The sequence below is a fragment of the Amblyomma mixtum genome, chromosome 3 (genome assembly GCF_055824585.1).
Source record: "Amblyomma mixtum isolate Tamu chromosome 3, ASM5582458v1, whole genome shotgun sequence".
NCBI classification, from domain to species: domain Eukaryota; kingdom Metazoa; phylum Arthropoda; class Arachnida; order Ixodida; family Ixodidae; genus Amblyomma; species Amblyomma mixtum.
In genome coordinates, this window is record NC_143014.1 from 371147395 (window position 1) to 371165479 (window position 18085).

The window sequence follows — 18085 nt, forward strand, 5'->3', positions numbered from 1 at the left end:
CATCGTCACCTCTCCTTGAGCAATAGGTCATAACAAGGCAGGGGTAAACTGAGAAATTAAAGTCCACTTTCGCGGTGAATGAAAGCAGGTTTGGAGGCGCCCCTCCACCTACCTGGGGTGCTGTACAATTCCCTATCAGCTGGATAACAAAGCAGACTGCGCTCAAGATGGGGGTGGCAGAAAAGCCGCCTGCGAAGGATGAAGCGCTAGTCTTACGTTTAACATGAATCAGAACCAGCTAGTCCAGATTTATGCTTTGACATCCATAACAAGGGAGGGGTGGATCGAGTAAGGAAGTGGTCTTTTGCGGTGAATGGAAACAGGTTTGGAGGCTCCCCCTCCTCCCTGGGGTGCTTTACAATACCCTCTCAGCTGGAAAACAAAGCAGACTACCCCACACAGGGGGGGTGCGGGGGGGGGGGGGGGGGGGGGGTGAAGAGACGCGGCCAGCGAAGGGCGTCATCACCCCTCCTGAAGCAATAGGCCATCACAAGGCAAGTGTAGGTCGAGAACGGCTATTCGATTGCCCCCATGAAAGGGAATAGGTTTGGAAGCACCTCTTCTCCTCCCTGCATCGGCTTTACAATACCTTCTTAACTGCATAACAAAGCAGACTGCGCTCAAGAAGGGGACGGCTTGACCCCTCCCTTGCCTGCACTGGGCATACAGTCACCTTCCCGATAGACGATGTGGTAATACACATATGTATGGGCTCCGCGAGATACGCTACGATGCCCACCGTCGTCGTATTCATGTAAATGCAGCTTATAGGGTCTTTATCATCCGAAGTTGAATTTCCCGCGTCTGCATCATCAGGCGAGACAGCAAAGCGTGGCCCGAGGTAGCAGTTCAGTGCAGTCGAAGTGCGGGAAAACCGCAACGCAGCGAAATGTGCGAAGAGAGCTGATGAAGCGAAACAACGTTCACTCCCCAAAGTCCACTGCTACAACTCAGTGACAAGTATAAATGATCTCGCATTTACGCATCTTAAGAATTGCTTAGGTGCCCCCTAATTTTCTTCACTCACCCTTTTGAGCTGCACTTTGAATGCGGAAGTAAGATTGACTGATTGATAGTTAGCGAGCTGTGACACGGAAAGATTTCGTAGCACTCCCTGCAGCTCGTACTCGGCAGCGAGTTAGTTACGTATGCTTCAAGGTAATCTCATACCTACATAGATAATCATCATATATCCATGGCAAAATTTCGAGTGAAATTAAATACCATGGGATACCAGGACTTTCGAATTAAAAAAGTAAAACAATGTACAAAAACTTTACACTGGCGAGACGCATTTGAGTGTTTAGTGCTCAATAAAAGACGAGAAGAAACACATATTCGTCACCAATTCCTCCTATTACTGTCAATCCAGCTGGTGTGGAAAAGATTATTGACTGCCTGAAGCTATCTTCTACCTCTGGTCCTGACGGCATCAATTTCCTTGAAAAAATTCTTAAAAACACCAAATTTTACTCATCTATCATTATGACAAAATTTTCAAGCAATCTTTATCCACGGGCTTGGTACCTGATGACTGGACTGTCAGGAAGGTGGTTCCGATGCATAAACATGGTGACAAGCATGCTGTAACTATCGCCCCATTTCATTTGCAAGTGTCCCGTGCAAAATCCATGAGCATATCATACAATCCCGAATCGCTACTCATCTTGATTGTCATTCTTTCTTCGACAGTTCACAACATAGCTTCCGAAAGCATTACTCGTGTGAAACGAGCTGGCATCATTCACTCACTTTATTCACAGCATCCTCGACCGCGGCGGCGTTGTCAACTGTAAATTTTTAGATTTTTCTAAGGTTTTTGACAAGGTATCACACAGTCTACTGCTCTTTGAATTAAACAAACTTAATCTGGATCCTAATGCTATTGCATGGTTGAGAAGTTTTCTTACTAATCGCCCCCCAATACGTAAACGTTAACGAAAACGACTCCAACTGTATCCTCATTTGTTCTGGCGTGTCACAAGGCTCTGTTCTTGCTCCTTTACTCTTTCTAATCTAGTAGTAGTAGTAGTAAAAGACTTTTTTAATCGACCATAATTTACAGGCCGAGCATTTCGACCGCCTGGGCGACCAGAATCTATATCAATGACTTACCTCCCCGCAGGGAGGCGTCTGCAGCATGCAGACGTTGGTGAGCGGCGACACCACAGGGTTAACCCGAGCATCCGCAGGGACATCCCCGCAGGGGGATGATGGTGAACAATGCGTCACCACGGACCCGAGCATCCGCGCTTAGCCGTGCGTGGCATCGCCGTGTCCGGGGAAAAGGGGATCCTGGTGGTTGAGCCGATGCCGAGCGTTTGGACCCTTAAGGCCCCTCGGCGGAGGCAACACACCACTTTGGCCCCAGCTTCCTGTAGAGGGCACCTCCGGCCTGACCCAACCGGAGGAAATCGGCAGTCGCCTTTTCCTGTCTGCCCCTCTATCTTTCACTTTCCTATTTCCTTTCTAACAACTTTCCTGTATCCTCCTCTCTTCTGTTTTTTTTCCTCTCTTTCCTGGCGGCGAGGGTTAACCGTGTGTGACCAACTACCCTGAGTTGAGTCATATTAGGTTATAGTTAAGGTGTACAGCTGGCGTGGACAGGACTTGCTTGCAAGTTCCTGTCGCGTCCCCTTGTTGGACTCCATGGTCGGTGGCTGGCACCATGACCGAAAAACATCAATTTTTTATGGCTCCCCCCCTTTCAAAACCTGATCGCTCTCTTAAAAGAGTGCGGAACGAAGCAGAGAACTTTTTTTCCAAAAAGAAACCAACATTTGCCAAATTCCATGTCGTCCACAGTGAAGTTCAAGATAAACAGGCCAGAATTCTATCCCCCTTCATGGTATCGAAATGCTTAACAGAAGCTTTGGGCCCCGGCTAAAAAGTATCCAAAATGACCAGTGGCGATTTATTGCTGGAACTCCGAGAAAATGTCCAAACCACCAAACTCTGTAACATAGTGTCTATTGGGGACACACCTGTCTCCATCACTGCACACCGATCACTCAATACTGTCCGTGGCGTCATCTCAGAAAATGATTTTCTACACCTTACCGAGAAAGAAATGCTGGAAGGGCTTTCCGAGCAAAATGTCATTGATGTATATCGAATCAAGATCCGCAAGGACAACAAAGAAGTAGATACCAAACATCTGGTTCTGACTTTCAACACATGCACATTGCCTGAAACAATCGACGTTGGATACCTTAAAGTAAATGTAAGGCACTACATCCCTAACCCCCGAAGGTGCTTTAACTGTCAGAGGTTTGGCCACGGCTCACAGAGTTGCCGCGGCCGCAAAACTTGCGCGAAATGCGCGTCAAAGGACCACCATTCTGAGGAATGCGACGCAGCTCCACGCTGCGCTAACTGCGAAGGCGACCACGCTGCGTACTCCAGGGTGTGTCCGACCTGGAAAAAGGAGAAAGAAATCATCACCATTAAGACCAAAGTAAACATTTCATTCAAAGAAGCCAGAAGGCGTTTCGCACGGACAAATACATTCTCTTTCACAGCCAAACCAAACTATGCTGACGTGGCGCGCAGGGGCGGTGCACTACGCAGCACTCCGGCATCTGCCGCGGCCACTCCCACCGCGCCTGTGGCAGTGCCATCAATGCCCCAGGCAGAGACAGCGAAGGCTGCTCTGCCAACTCCAAGCCAGGGAGTGCCGGCCCACGGGTCAGCATCCCGCAGGACTTCCCCCCGTCGGGGGAGGCCCGACACCAACACATCCGCGGCTTCGCGGTCCTCCAGCACCTCTGGTGAGGTGATGGATACAACTACCACTCCGCCCGCTTTGCAGCGGCGGGCCGGCTCTCACGAGCGAAGAAAAGATAGAACCCCTGTAACGGGCCCAGAACAGTAAATTTCTTCCGTTCCATTCCCACCCAAAAAAAACAAACATGACATTTGTGGTTCAAAGAAACTGTAGAGGAATGTTGAGGAACTACAGTGATATAACTCATATTCTAGGGTCAGTGATGCCTCTAGCTCTATGTCTCCAGGAGACCAATCTTGGTCCACAACATTCAAATATATTAAAGCATTATACAACTTTTAGGCGTGATCGCGAACATGCAAGTAGACTCTCGGGAGGCGTCGCAATAATCATCCAAAGCGGCGTCGCGGCTCAAGAAATCAAACTGAAAACAAAACTTGAGGCGGTTGCGGTTAGCGTCATCAGCTACAAAACCATAACAATATGTTCTGTATATCTTCCCCCACACATCACATTAACATGCCAAGATCTAGAAGGCCTGATCGATGAACTGCCGGAGCCATTTCTGGTAGTTGGCGATTTTAACGCTCACTCTCCGTTTTGGGGAAGCGAACGCTGTGACTCTAGAGGCCAAACAATCGAAGATTTTATACTTTCGAATAATGTCTGTCTTTTAAATACGGGAAAAGCCACATATTGCTGTCCAAGCTCAGCAAAAATGAGCTCTCTCGATTTAGCCTTCGCATCACCATTACTTTTTAACGATTTTAAATGGGATGTTTTAAATGACCCCATGGGCAGCGATCACTTACCTACCCTCATCAGGCTCTCATCGTCCACTCCAATCATCCCCACAAGGCCACGGCGCTGGAAAATTCAGCTCGCCGACTGGCCACTTTTTACAAAAAGTGCCACTCTGGAAAAGGAATTTTGTGACCACCTTAGCACAGATGAAATTAATGAGAAGTTTACTGAATGCATAATATCGGCCGCAACACTCGCTATACCACAAACAACAGGACTTGCACAAAAGAAACACAAAGTGTGGTGGACACAAGAATGCACATTAGCAAAAAAACAACAAAACAAAGCCTGGAGCGCTCTGCGTCGATATCCCACTGCAGAGAACTTACTTACCTTTAAGAAGGCAAAAGCCAGAGCGCGGTATGTCCGAAGAAATGCAAAAAAAAAACCTCTTGGCAGAAATATGTCTCCTCAATAAACAGCTCAACAACATCAAAGAAAATGTGGGAAAATGTTCGTAAATTTACTGGTGACCATACCCCTTTCACACTTCCTCTCTTGACAGCACCCGGGACACAAACATCTTTAGAAGAACAGGCCAACATATTGGGCGAGCATTTTGCTGAGATCTCAAGCTCATCCAATTACACAAACACATTTCAGAAACACAAAGCAATAGCTGAAAAACAAAAATTCCCATCTGGAGCAGGTGTACATGAGGATTACAACCAGCCTCCGACACTACAAGAATTAAATAAGGTACTAACTTCTGGAAAAAAGACAGCACCAGGACCAGACAACGTGCATTACGCTATGCTTGCACATCTCTCCGAGGCTGCTGTAGAGGCACTGTTAAAATTCTTTAATAAAATCTGGATAACTGGAAATATACCTGACGAGTGGAAAAAAACAGTCATAATACCTTTTCTCAAACCCGGAAAACCACCAACAAGTCCTAGCAGTTACAGACCAATAGCCCTCACCAGCTGCATTGCTAAATCTTTCGAAAGTGTAATAAACATTAGATTGACCTTCATACTTGACTCTCGGCAACTATTAGATACACACCAATGTGGGTTTAAGAAAGCATGCTCGACCACAGATCACCTTGTCCGCCTAGAAAACACCATCCGGGAAGCGTTCATCCACAAGCAGCACTGTATTGGGGTCTTCTTCGACTTGGAGAAGGCCTACGATACCACGTAGAAGTTCGGCATCCTCCGTGACCTAGCGGAGCTAGGTATCCGCGGCAGGATGTTGAACTGCTTGAATGACTTCCTGGCTAACCGCACATTCCGAGTCCGCCAAGGAGCAACTCTCTGCATGACTTTCACCCAAGAGAACGGCGTACCCCAGGGGTGCATTCTAAGCACGACACTCTTCATAGTAAAAATGAATTCCTTAGCTAAAGCAATACCCAAGTCCATAATGTATTCAGTTTATGTAGATGACCTACAAATAGCATGCACATCCTCCAGCATATCAACCTGTGAGAGACAAATACAAATCACACTAAATAAACTAGGTGCTTGGGCAGACAGAAATGGATTTAAATTTTCTCCTCAAAAACGGTAGCTGTTCTTTTTTCATTGCGACGAGGCCTACAGGTCGATCCCAATCTATACCTGAATCACACTGCGCTCCCAATTAAACAAGAACACAAATTTTTAGGCGTAACTTTCGGCAAGAAACTCACATTTCTACCACACATTAACAACCTTAAAAAGAAAGCTTCTCAAGCCCTCAATGTCTTAAAAGTGCTCTCACGGAAGCGGTGGGGGTCCGATAGAGCAAGCCTTTTACAAATATATCGCTCTCTGGTGCGCTCCAAGCTGGACTACGGGTGCATAGTATATGGTTCGGCAAGAGCATCCTACTTAAAAAGATTAGACCCCATTCATAATCTTGGTCTGCGCCTATCATCTGGAGCATACAGAACATCACCAGTAGTTAGCCTTTACGTTGAAACTAATGAAGCCGCTCTTGAGGATCGAAGAATTGCCCTTACATGCACATATGTCCTAAATATCCGTTCTCTTCCGAAACATCTCTGCCATCCAATTGTCACCAGGTGCCCATCTAAAAGATTATTCATCAACAAACCACACTCTATCAGACCATTACTACTGCGCTTTGAAGATAAATGCGAAGAGCTAACAGTGCTAGATGCCCTACCAAATATTGCACAAAGGAATGAATATTTGCCACCATGGTACAGCCTGCCTTCAGTATGTGACTTCACAATGACACATTTAGACAAAAAGCAAACGCCAAACGAGTACATTTTACAGGAATTCTTTGCACTACAAGAAAAGTATGACACCTACATTGAATTTTATACCGATGGCTCAAAAACAGAAAGTCATGTTGGAAGTGCAGTAATCCAAGAAAAAAATAAACAGATAATGCGACTACCAGAATGCGCATCAGTTTTTACTGCTGAGTGTTATGCCATCTTCGTAGCTGTAGAAAAAATACTAAGAGAGAACATCAAAAATAGCATCATTTACACCGATTCCCTCAGTATGCTCAAAGCACTGCACTCCAGGAATGCTACTGAACCCATAATAGGAAACATCATACATAACATAGTTAAAATCACAAAACAAAAGCATAACATTAAATTCTGCTGGGTTCCTAGCCTTGTTGGAATTGTAGGCAATGAGAAAGCAGATGTATGCGCTGCACAAGCCCGGAATGGCCAAATAAAGCAAGTGAACATACCGCACAGGGATTGCTTAAAGTTTATCTACAGTAAACTCAGAAATAAGTGGCAGGCAGCATGGGAAGAGCACGCAAACAACAAATTACATTCTGTTAAGCCCATTTTAGGGGAATGGCAATCATGTAGGCATCAAGAACGTTTTACCGAAGTTATTTTATGTCGGCTCCGCATTGGACACACCCACCTCACGCACAACTTTCTGCTAACCAAACAAAACAAACCTCTCTGTGAAATGTGTGGTGCTGAACTCACAGTGAACCACATTTTAATTTCATGTATAAAACTAGAAGAACTATGAAAGAAATATTTTACAACATTTTACAGGGAAAGCATCCCATTACACCCCATGTTACTTTTAGGTGATCGAGCACTGGTTGACATCTCATGTATTTTTAGGTTTCTCAAGGAAGCCAGCATTTAAGCAAACTCTAAGTATAGAAAGCTTCACCTTTAGCAAAAACTCTAACCTTGTGTTTGGCGCATCATAGCCTCAGTTGCTTTTGCGCCATTAAAATCAATATAACTAACTAACTAATGACTTACCCACCAAAATTCTATCTCGCGCTTGCCTTTTTGCAGATGACTGTGTAATTTATGGCGAAATAACCAATCCTGATGATGAAAGGATTCTGTAATCAGACCTTAACTCACTAACTGCATGGTGTCAGGATTGGCTAATTACTACTAACTCTGACAAGTACAAACTAATGCACGTATTTCTAACTGTTTCATCTTATATCCTACAGAATTCCCCGCTGGAACAGGTAACATCTTACAAATACCTGTGCGTCTTCTTCTCATCGCAGTTATCATGGGAACAGCACAACAAACTATATAACTAGCAACACTCATCATTCTCTAGGCTATTTCAAACGTAATTTCCCAAGCTTGAGTATGCTGCTTTTGGAGACGACCCCGGCCTTGATTTTCTAGTAACAACCATCGAAGCTATTCAGAATCGGTCTGCTCGTTACATACTCAGTAATTACCATCGTACTACCAGCACAGCTAACATGAAAAACACGTTACACCTGCCACCGCTCTCACTGTGTCGTCAGATACTTCGACTTTGTCTGCTACATAAAATGTACTATCTCGATACACTTCATGACTTCTTTGCTCCTGAGGCCCTCTTATACGTTACGTCGCGTGGACCATGGTCATAAAATTGGATCTTTTGCATGCCGGACAAATGCCTTTCACAATTCATTCGTCCCGCGTTCAATAAAGGAGTTGAACCACCTTCCCGGCGCTCTTCTGTCTATTAGAGATGTTACCTTGTTCAAAAATGCTTTAGCAGCCCATTGTGGTGTCCCTAACTTAGAGTATACGCTGTATTTAATATTATTTTTAGATTCCTACCGTCGTATTCTTACTTGTATTCTTGGATTCTTGCCGTTATATTTTGGTGTTCCTATTAAATCATTTTTGCACTGTTTAACATTTCTCGACTCACATCGCTATTTGTGTGTCGGGGATTTTCTCTTATTCATGTTATGTTATGTATTCCACTCCCCTCTGTAACGCCCCAACCGGGCCCTGAGGATATCAGAAATGAATGAATGAATGAATGAATGAATGAATGAATGAATGAATGAATGAATGAATGAATGAATGAATGAATGAATGAATGAATGAATAGAAGAGCGCGCTTCCTCGTTTTGCTTGGGAGGGTATCTGATATGCCTTCTGCTCGTCTTTGGTTCTAATAACGTCTTTTCGATAAAGCTCGGAAAGAATCTTGGTTTTAAGCCAACGGGTTTTTGTAAAGTGCGTCTTTTTCTTCAAAACAATATGTTATTCCTGCCAGCACTTATACATATCGCTAGAGCCGGCATGGCTCCATCGGTTCCTTTCTGCCCAGCGGCAGGTCCAGTGAGACTTGGTGCAGCACTCACCTTTGGCGCACCTGCTTTGCTTGCTGCGCGTCCTGAAACGACGCGTAGTACGAGCAGTCGTGGTTTCGGCAAGAGTAGCGAAACAAGAAAAGCGTTCGAACTGACCAAGTGATACCTATAAACGCGACGTACCCAGCATGCGTCTTGTTTTCCTTCCTTTATGGATACGTTCCGTTTTTCATTCTTTTTTTGTCGTTTTCACTTTTACCGCGCGCCTCGGGCACGCGTGCACACGATGTCAGCGCCGGAGAAAACGGAAAACAATAGCACCGCGGCCTCCCTTTTCCCGCACATGCACCGGATACAAGTGCGCTAGGCGGGACGTCATCGATCGCACCTGCACGCCATTTCGCCCCGCACCTCGCTAAACGTACGCAGCGTCTGCATGCGTTCGCAATCTTTACCCTGCGCGAAACGCCCCTCCTCGCCTGCAATGCCACGCTGCACGAATGCAACCTCGTCTAGCGGCCGTAACGCAGCAGCGCTCCTCTCGCGAACTTTTGTGCAAGCGTGTGCGACACAAGCGACACATGCCGCCTTCACAGGGGATTTTATTGTGGTTGTTTCCAGGCAACTGTTGTCAGAAGTCGGCGCAGGAAAGACCGAGTACCAAGATGCAAACGTACGCAAACATCATGTCGAGCAAACGTACGCGCACTTCCAGAGGAGAAACAAAAGGGCGAATTATGTGTGGAAGAGGCATGTCCGATGTCACCCAGTAATATTCTTAAGAAGGTTCAACCGCTGGGCTAGTTGAATATCGCACCACACAGAAGGAAGAAGACAACACGGGTGCTAAAATCCTCTTGTAATGGTAGTGTTGATGCTCCATCGCTGTGGTCACTTCACAACTCTCTCACTTGTTCTTATTCTAGACCACTGCGTCGCCTCGCCTTGCTCCTGCTGTGCCCTACTGGAGCCCTTTCCAACAGAAGCCCCCTAATTGAGATCGCGTGAAAACTGCGAGACAGACGCGCGCTCGGCTGTTCCATCATCGTCAAGCGAATAAATGCCCGCTCCGTCTCTATCCTACTCACTTTTCGCGGAACGATTGCCCTCCGGTTCGGTCTCGCATCCGTCTAACTCCTCGTTTTGGGCTGTGGTTGCTGCTCTCCACCGACTTCAGGGGACAGAGAGGAAGGCGGGTGCCCTCGCAGATCAACAGTGAGGAATCCATCCTGTAAGTCGGACTCTCAGGAGTACGTCATGGGCTTAAATTTACAACAAATTGCGTTAACGCACAGTACAGGCACAGGTGACCAGGTTGACGGGCCTGGCGCTAACTTGAAATTGATCTTGTCGCCTTGAAAGTATAGGCCCACTAGACTTCTGCTCGTGCACCACGCATACTTTAGGAGCATACTTTCCTTCCATTAGCCAAAACTTTTGCATTCTCTGGACTCAAAGTTACGTGTCGTTTAGCTTGTTTTCCACTCTTCTGCTGCAGGTATTTGCAGCGCTAAACGCCTCTAAGCGAGTTTAATCGTCGTAATTCTCACCACATACACTGCAGGACAAATACCGCTCCTAGTGCATTCACTTAGTATGTGCCAAATGAAATACCGCAGCCTGTCGCGTGCTCCTTACGCAGCGCCTGACTTGCAGCGGCAAGTGGGCAAAGAGCACGTGGCAGGCATGCCGAAGTGTGCCACGCGCTCGGAGGCGTGGCAAGCGCTCTTTCTGCTCATGAGGCTCCGGCCGTGAGCGGCCCAAAAATTACTTTCACTGTAGCGGCGACGAGAATGGCGTTTTAGAGAATCTTAAAGCTGGTATGGATAATACTGACGGTGGGCTAAAGCCTGTTAAAAGGACCCTAGTAGTGATAATTAAAAAGTTATCTCTTTAGCAGTAATTAATCAGCTAGCTCGTTCGCAAGTCTTAGCTGTATTCTGATGCACTACACCGCTGACACTGCTGTGCCGAAAAAAGCTCTCTTCTTACTAAAGCCAATTTTTGAAAGGTGCTGGGAGTATAAGGTAAAACACCCCGTACTCTGTGCATTCTTCTATTCTCTTCAATATTGAAGCTGTGACCAAGTGGCGCGGGCGGAACGCCGTAATATTAAATTGGAGGGGAAAGGCAGCCATTTCTTTCACGAGAGAGAAAGAACAACTTTAACGTGATCACATTAGAAAAGGTAATGCGAATACCTTGGCAATCTGCAGTTCGATGATGACGTTGCCTTGCTAAGTCACTCAGGATATGATCAATAAGTTAGATACGCATAGCAGAGCGGTGGATCTAAGAAGTAATATGCAGGAAACTAAAGTAATGTTCAACAGTCTCGCAAGAGAACACCAGTTTACATAAGGTAGCGAGGTGCTGGAAGTGGTAAGGGAATACGCCTACATATGGCAGGTAGTGGCCGAAGATATAGATCACGAGAGCGACATAAGTAGAAGAATACGAATGGGGTAGACCGCATTTGGCAGGTTCTCTCAGATAATGATTGGAAGTTTCCCAATATCCTTTGATAGGAAAGCATATAACTGCTGTATCTTACCGGTACTCACCTATGGGGCAGAAACATGGATGCTAACGAAAAGGGGCGTAACTTAACACAGCGAGCTCTGGAAAGAAAATTGATAGGTGTAACGTTAAGAGACAGGCAGAGGTCAGACTGGGTGAGGGATCAAACGCGAATTAATGACATCCTAGTCGAAATCTAGAGGAATAAATGGGCTTGGGCAGAGCAATCTACAAGATGTATTTCTACAAAGATGTTTTGAAGGATCACTTCGCTGTCCTGATCTGGCCTCTGCACTTGACTGAGCAGTGCTGAGGAAAAGTGTAAGAAACCATCCGTCTTTTTATTCTGACTGCCACAAATGTCTCTTATTCATCGCGCATTTACCTCAAGTTTAACTCGCGCAATAGGGTCTAACATTTAGGTTAGGGTCGCTATAGTATCTGATGCATGCCTTACTTCGTTTTTGTTTTGTATGGACTATATACGAGGGGCATCGTTGCCTATAGGCAGGAATTTTTTTTGCGGGAACTAAAGAACGCAAACGAATATATTAATAAGTAAGCAAACGAAGTCTAACTGATGGCGTCTATAACGCGCGGTACATATGTGGAGCGGGGAGTCGTCCTCTATCGGATTCATCTACTATCTGAAGGCGTCTCTATGGTCTATTGTCGAGTACCCTTTGCGAAAGCCGCTCTTTTTCCAGTGTTGATTGAAGCCTGGCGATGCTATAATCCTATGAGCTATTTTATTTGTGAGTATCTTGTGAATGGCTAGCAGTAAAGTAACTGGAGCATAATATTTCAGTCCTGACGTCGCCTTCTTATGAATTAGTAATGTGTTAGCATTCGTTCATGCCTTGGCGCATTATGGCCCCAAGTTACCAGCGTGCCTGAAACATTTCCCGTAGACTCGAGGCATAGTGTACGCATGGTTGACAGCTTTTCCAGCGTGACATTTCCGCCATCCTCCAGTAACTCTCTCCTGCTTGTTTTCGCTCCGCATCTTTTAAAGTACTTCCATTTAAGTTACTTACTGGTACTGCTTCTAACAATACCTGTGTGGCTAAGGATAAGCATAGAATTTTTTTCTGCTCCTTAACTATCTTTTTGAAACTGCTAATGCATTGCTGTCTTGGTTCCTTACTATATACCTCTGCTTTTTTCCCGGGCGGTGTTTTCTCCTTCCTCTTCTGATCCTACCTCCGTACTTTAGAGGTTATTCAGTGCTTCTGATATAGTGCTTCCTTATCTCTTTATCTTCCGCTAATTTATTTGCCTCGACAATTGATCTAATTCAATATTGTATATAATGCTCGCCCCATACGCATGCTTATTCGCATGTGAATAAAATCGTTTGCCTCCTACGAGAGATTGCCAGTATCGGCTTAGCTACCCTATTTCCTACTTTCCTTTCACACCACGTCAGTATGTGCATAAGTTATCATTCATTGCCTGAGCACAAAGGTCGTCTTGCTCAGTTAAAAGTGGTCATAGCAGAGGCAGCATAGCCCTTACTTGCTTAAGCGTTTGAGTAAGCTAGATGTAGAAGATACGTTTTCAATGAAAATATCCGATGAATTTTGTCAAGTCCTGACAACTGACGGTGATGTTAGTCGGGCCTTTTCTGTGGATGTTGTTGATTAATTTTATTTCGTTATCCATGAAGCCGAATTTACTGCACTCAGTGTGTTCAAATAAATGTCCCTATTGCGTTTCAGAACTGTGCCGGTATCTCTATTGATGATTTTTAACCCTTTTAAAGTTTTACTACATTGAACATTTGCAACAACTGACCAGCACTTTTTTTCTACAGAAAGCTGGCATATGATTTAAATCGTGTGGCGCACCTGTGATATGCAACATTTTTCTTTCAAGAATAGACTACGCTTTGATCCGAGTTTGATCAGGTGACACGGTTTTAAAGTTTTTAGGTATTGGGTGATTTTTTTTATTCTTTCAACGAAGGATGCAAGTCGGAACTTCGCAAAAGCTGTGGAGAAAGTTTCATCCAGATAGAGAACACCTAAATGGCTTGTATTTTGCGAGCAAACTGCCTGAGGATAATTGTTTACTGTTTTTAGGCCTGAGCATTTATTTTCTTCGACAGTTACTCTAATTCTGTCTTATATATAATAAGATCCAGGTGCACTGGAGTTATGCCCCGCGCGTGGAAGAAAGGTGCCATCCAGTTGACTCATCGCATTCAAAATTAATGAAAGGAGGTATTGCATCCCTCTGCCTTGAATCTGCGCTGAGGAAGTTATGCGCTCACAATATGTAGTCGAGTTTTTAAAACGAATTGGCCAGGCTGGCTTCTTGCAGATTCCCTGGTTGCTTTCAGTTTAAATTCAATTCAGTTTTTATTCTTTAAACAATACACGTCGTTCATATATATAAATACAGGTGTCAGGGGTCGCGAAAGCCGCGTGCAGAAAATGAAGAGAAGAGCAGTGAGTGCAGAGGTCCCTCGGCAAGAGGTGAAACCGGTCGTGGTGCCGTACGTAGATTTTTATGAAGATAGCGAGCGGGCAAAGTTTTCAGCTCCTGTTTTCGGCCTTGGATCAAAAAAGAAAGGGAAGCCTATGAGATGTATCCATAGAGTAGAATTCCTCTCCAACGCCAATCTGCTAGTAAAGCAATTTCAATACAAGTGCTAACTGCTCAAAAAAATTCGCCGGAGACGCTTAAATATGAGGGTAGCTGATTTGGGCAAGTTGGCTGCTCATTATGGAGTATGCAGCGCTCGGAAACACGGACAACGTGAAGGAGAGACACCACATGCGCTAACTTTCAACTGAATGATTATTCAATTAATGTACATCTTTTTATACATCATTTTAGGCATCTTTTTGTACATCTTTTTATAAACATTCAGTTGAAAGCACGTGTGGTGTCTCCTTCGTGTTGTCCGTATTTCAGAGCGCTGCAAACTTCATAATGGTCACTTAAGACTACTTACGTGTGGGAATGCGGACGCCTTACTGTTCCTGGGTGCATTGACACCCACCCATCCACACACACACACACCAGACACACACACACACAAGCGCATATGACACCATCCGGAACGCTGTACGACGAAAGATTTCATCACAGTTTTGATACGAAACTCTAAGAACGCATACAACTGAAGGTGCATATGTTGTCGGTTCGAATCCCTGTCGCAAGCTAGCCTCCAACTTGGCTAGCGCATTTAGTCTATATGCAACGAGAAATGGTATGAAACCACCCCGCACGCTCTACGACAAACGGTTTCGTCGCAGTTTTGGTACGAATGTCGCGAAAACTGAAGCCACATGTAGATTGGCGAGTGGCTAAAATATATAACGAACGATATGTATGTCTGAAGTGGCGGTGCTCGGCTATTTTTCATGCAAATTCTGGGATTTTCTCCACTATCTGCGAGTACACACACGCCGTCGGCTTTACTTGTAACGGGGCTAATAATACTTTCGAATTAATATGAGCACCCCTGCGTGCTAATGTATCAGCACATGCTATCATCAAATTTTCTGCGCTGCTTGACGAGGTACAAAAGCTGCATCGCCTGATTTTATTCCGTGTCGAAATGGGACTTGATTTTACTTAACTCCCCAGGGGAGTTTATTGATGGCTACTCGTCCAGCTTATCTGCTTGAAGTTGGTTCAACAATATTTACGCGTAAGTGTGAAAGAACAGGGAGCGCGCTTGACTAACCAAGGACTGTTATCCGTGCGCCCACTCAAACAGCTTACAGCGCATATCACGGTGTGCAATTTGTCATCGCTGGCAAAATGTCGAGCGCCGACCGTTGCATCAACGTGCCGTTCCACCCGTTCCACAAAATTGCTTGAAGATATCGGTAACCACCTGCTCGGTGTTGACTCCTGCCCTCGTTCCACTCTGAACGCGTTTGCGATAATTGCGAGCCTACCTATTAAGCAGAGCGCTACATTTTTCCAGTGCTAACCACCAACTCACTGCGGTCCCTGTATTACATTTCTCGAAGTCGACAGCTTGACTTCAGTTTAGTCTTGACCTGAATTGCACGGGTGTCAGAAGCAATGGTATTATCCTTTGAATATGAAACCTGCAGTTTACACTAAGTTCTTTGACAAGAAACAAGTCTTTAATAGGCTGTGCAAGGGAACTTCGGGAATAGCGGCCACAACTTTGCAAAAACCGCGTGCAGTACGATGCTCGGCTTGCTCCGTATCGTCTCGGGGAGGCCTGGATGGCTGCCAACGCCGGCGGGAGCAGCCGTTGGTTCGACAGTTTTAACCCGCTAGCACTAAAGGTCCCGTGTCGCAGAAAAACTGGTGTCGGCGTTGCCGACCAAAAAAAGGCCTAATCTATACAGTCATGACGTCGCAACTTCATCACCTAGCGCGGCTGATTCAAACAGCCCAGTGCGGTCACGCTCTTGCTTCCCGTATACAGGGTGTTTCACCTAAGATTTCCTACAATGTTTGAGAATACGCTTTTTGAGTTAAAGGGAGCTTCTTTTCGGAATAGTATTGTCAGCCGTGCAGTACATGAGAATACAGCTAAGATGTGCTAACTATCTGGCGGGGGAACAAATACTGAATAGTTAACTTTTTAACTATTATTTTTAGGCTCCTAAATTATTCAGAGGCGTGTATAGCCCACCTTAAGCATCATCCATACTAGTTTTTTATAATTTCAAAAATGTGGTTAGCTTCCGTGCTGTGGCCAAACCAACTTTGGCTGCATCACGTCAAAAATCAGGGTGTCGAACAGTAACCGAACCTGAGCGCGAAACCGGAACCGAGCCCATATTTTTGCCCCGAACAGGAGCCGAACCGAACTCATATTTTTTCACCATCTTGGAACTGAAATCGAACCAGAACGATTGAAAGGAACTGTTTCGAAGAGGTTCGGGACTCGGTTCAGCCCTACTTTTTTCCAACCCGGCATTCTATTCTCTTTCAGACAAAAAGATGTGCTAGCGCGTACATTTGCCCAACCCAAGCTGCATTCGCTACAGGCATTGCGAAAATGGCATCCAGTCTATGCGCCATCAAAACTGAAGGAAGTCTTCTGTCTACGAAGAAGTCTGACTGGCGTTTCTGTAATGAGCTTTCCGTAATTATGAAGCACTGAAAGCCAGAGTGGTGTGAAATCTTGTGCTTATTAAGATTTCCCCCTTTCACATGTTTGAGTATGTTTTTCATCAAACTGTTCGCACTGCTCTAATAAAGCACCGAGTGAGAATAGCTTACATTTCGTTGTGTAATCTATAACGAATGCTATAAATGTACTATCAATGTGAAACACAGGCGCAACAACCTAACCTCGCTATTCAAGATTTACTTTCGGAGCTATTCGTTGTCTGAGAAAGCGAATGCTAAATAAGACCGCTCACGATAGCTCAGTGGCTGAGGCGATCGGCTGCTGACCAAGGTCGCAGAGACTGCATTTCAAAGGCAAAGGAAATGCGCAAAACGTGCGCGTGCTGTGCGAAGTCAGTACATGTTGCGGAATCCCAGCTTGTGCACATTAATTTGGAGATCTCCATTATAGTGTCCGTGATAAACCCTGTGTTTCTCCCACATGTTAAACGCCAGCTATTACTCCTAGAGTATTAAAAAAATGACATATAAAGGGATAAAGTTTCTTTTTTCTCCAGAATCTGAATATTCCTTGTTGTAAGCGACAAAAACCATCAAGGAAAGGAGGGCTTGTGACAGCGGTAGAGATGCTAACGAGAAAAAAAAACAACTATCGATTACACAAAGGGGCAATGCGGGAATGCGTGCTCTCCCTGAGAAGCGATAATGATAATGCCCATAAAGATGCTTCTGGAGTAATATGTAGTTGCGATGAAATGCTTTGGTGTTACATCGATGCGCTGAAATTGTTGTGCTTATATATAAGAAAAAAAATGCCAATGGCTAGCGGGCAGCTTCGTCACGCGGTTCTCGGACTGCTGGAGCTTGAATTCTCTGTGCGGCGGCTTATATCTGCCTCTTGCTGTCGCACTTCGTGTTCTTGGTGTCAGAGACGAGAAGCTTATGCTTGTTGGCGCTCGTCCGTAGAACGCTTGGGCGGTGACGACATACGTGAAGAATTCACAGCAATCCGCACTGGCTAAATCGGCTGCAGGTGGGTGGGAGTGAAGGTGGGTGAAGATGCATATTCGCCAGCGAGCGCTCGGATGTGGGCCCACCGGGGTGGAGATCAAAGAAGCAGACTACACACGCATGCATATGCACGTGCACAGGCGCACGCACAGCACAGGAGCGTACACGCAGACCACGCTTATTCTTGGCAAATAGGGCTATAGCAATAACGCAGTAAAAAACAACTACCATACTCTAACCCCGAAGTGGGACTCGAACCAGTGGCGGCGCAACAGAGAAGCTTCGTTTACCGGTTCTTAAAACTATACGGACATTTCTGCAGCTTCTTTTTATTGTTGTATTGAATATCAGTACTGCCCTGACCCTACTCGCGCCTTACTTGACCGGGTCGAATACAGCGATCTCGGCATACGGCCTCACGTCACCGTCACTCCC

At 45.4% G+C, this 18085-nt stretch overlaps 2 long non-coding RNA genes across 8 annotated transcripts in view; one reads left to right on the forward strand and one right to left on the reverse strand.

Moving 5' to 3' along the window:
• The window catches only part of LOC149356766 (uncharacterized), a 198019-nt gene that overhangs the window by 81528 nt on the left and 98406 nt on the right, over window positions 1-18085 (forward strand). The gene's annotated exons all lie outside the window — the stretch shown is intronic.
• Window positions 419-9528, reverse strand: LOC149356769 (uncharacterized). Of its 2 annotated transcripts, none has more exons than XR_016291687.1 (3): window positions 6480-9528; window positions 4540-4643; window positions 419-3417 (listed from the first exon to the last, which is right to left on the reverse strand). It is a non-coding gene; the product is annotated as an uncharacterized LOC149356769 (long non-coding RNA). The 2 variants fall into 2 exon arrangements; XR_016291686.1 differs by having other exon boundaries at window positions 9095-9521.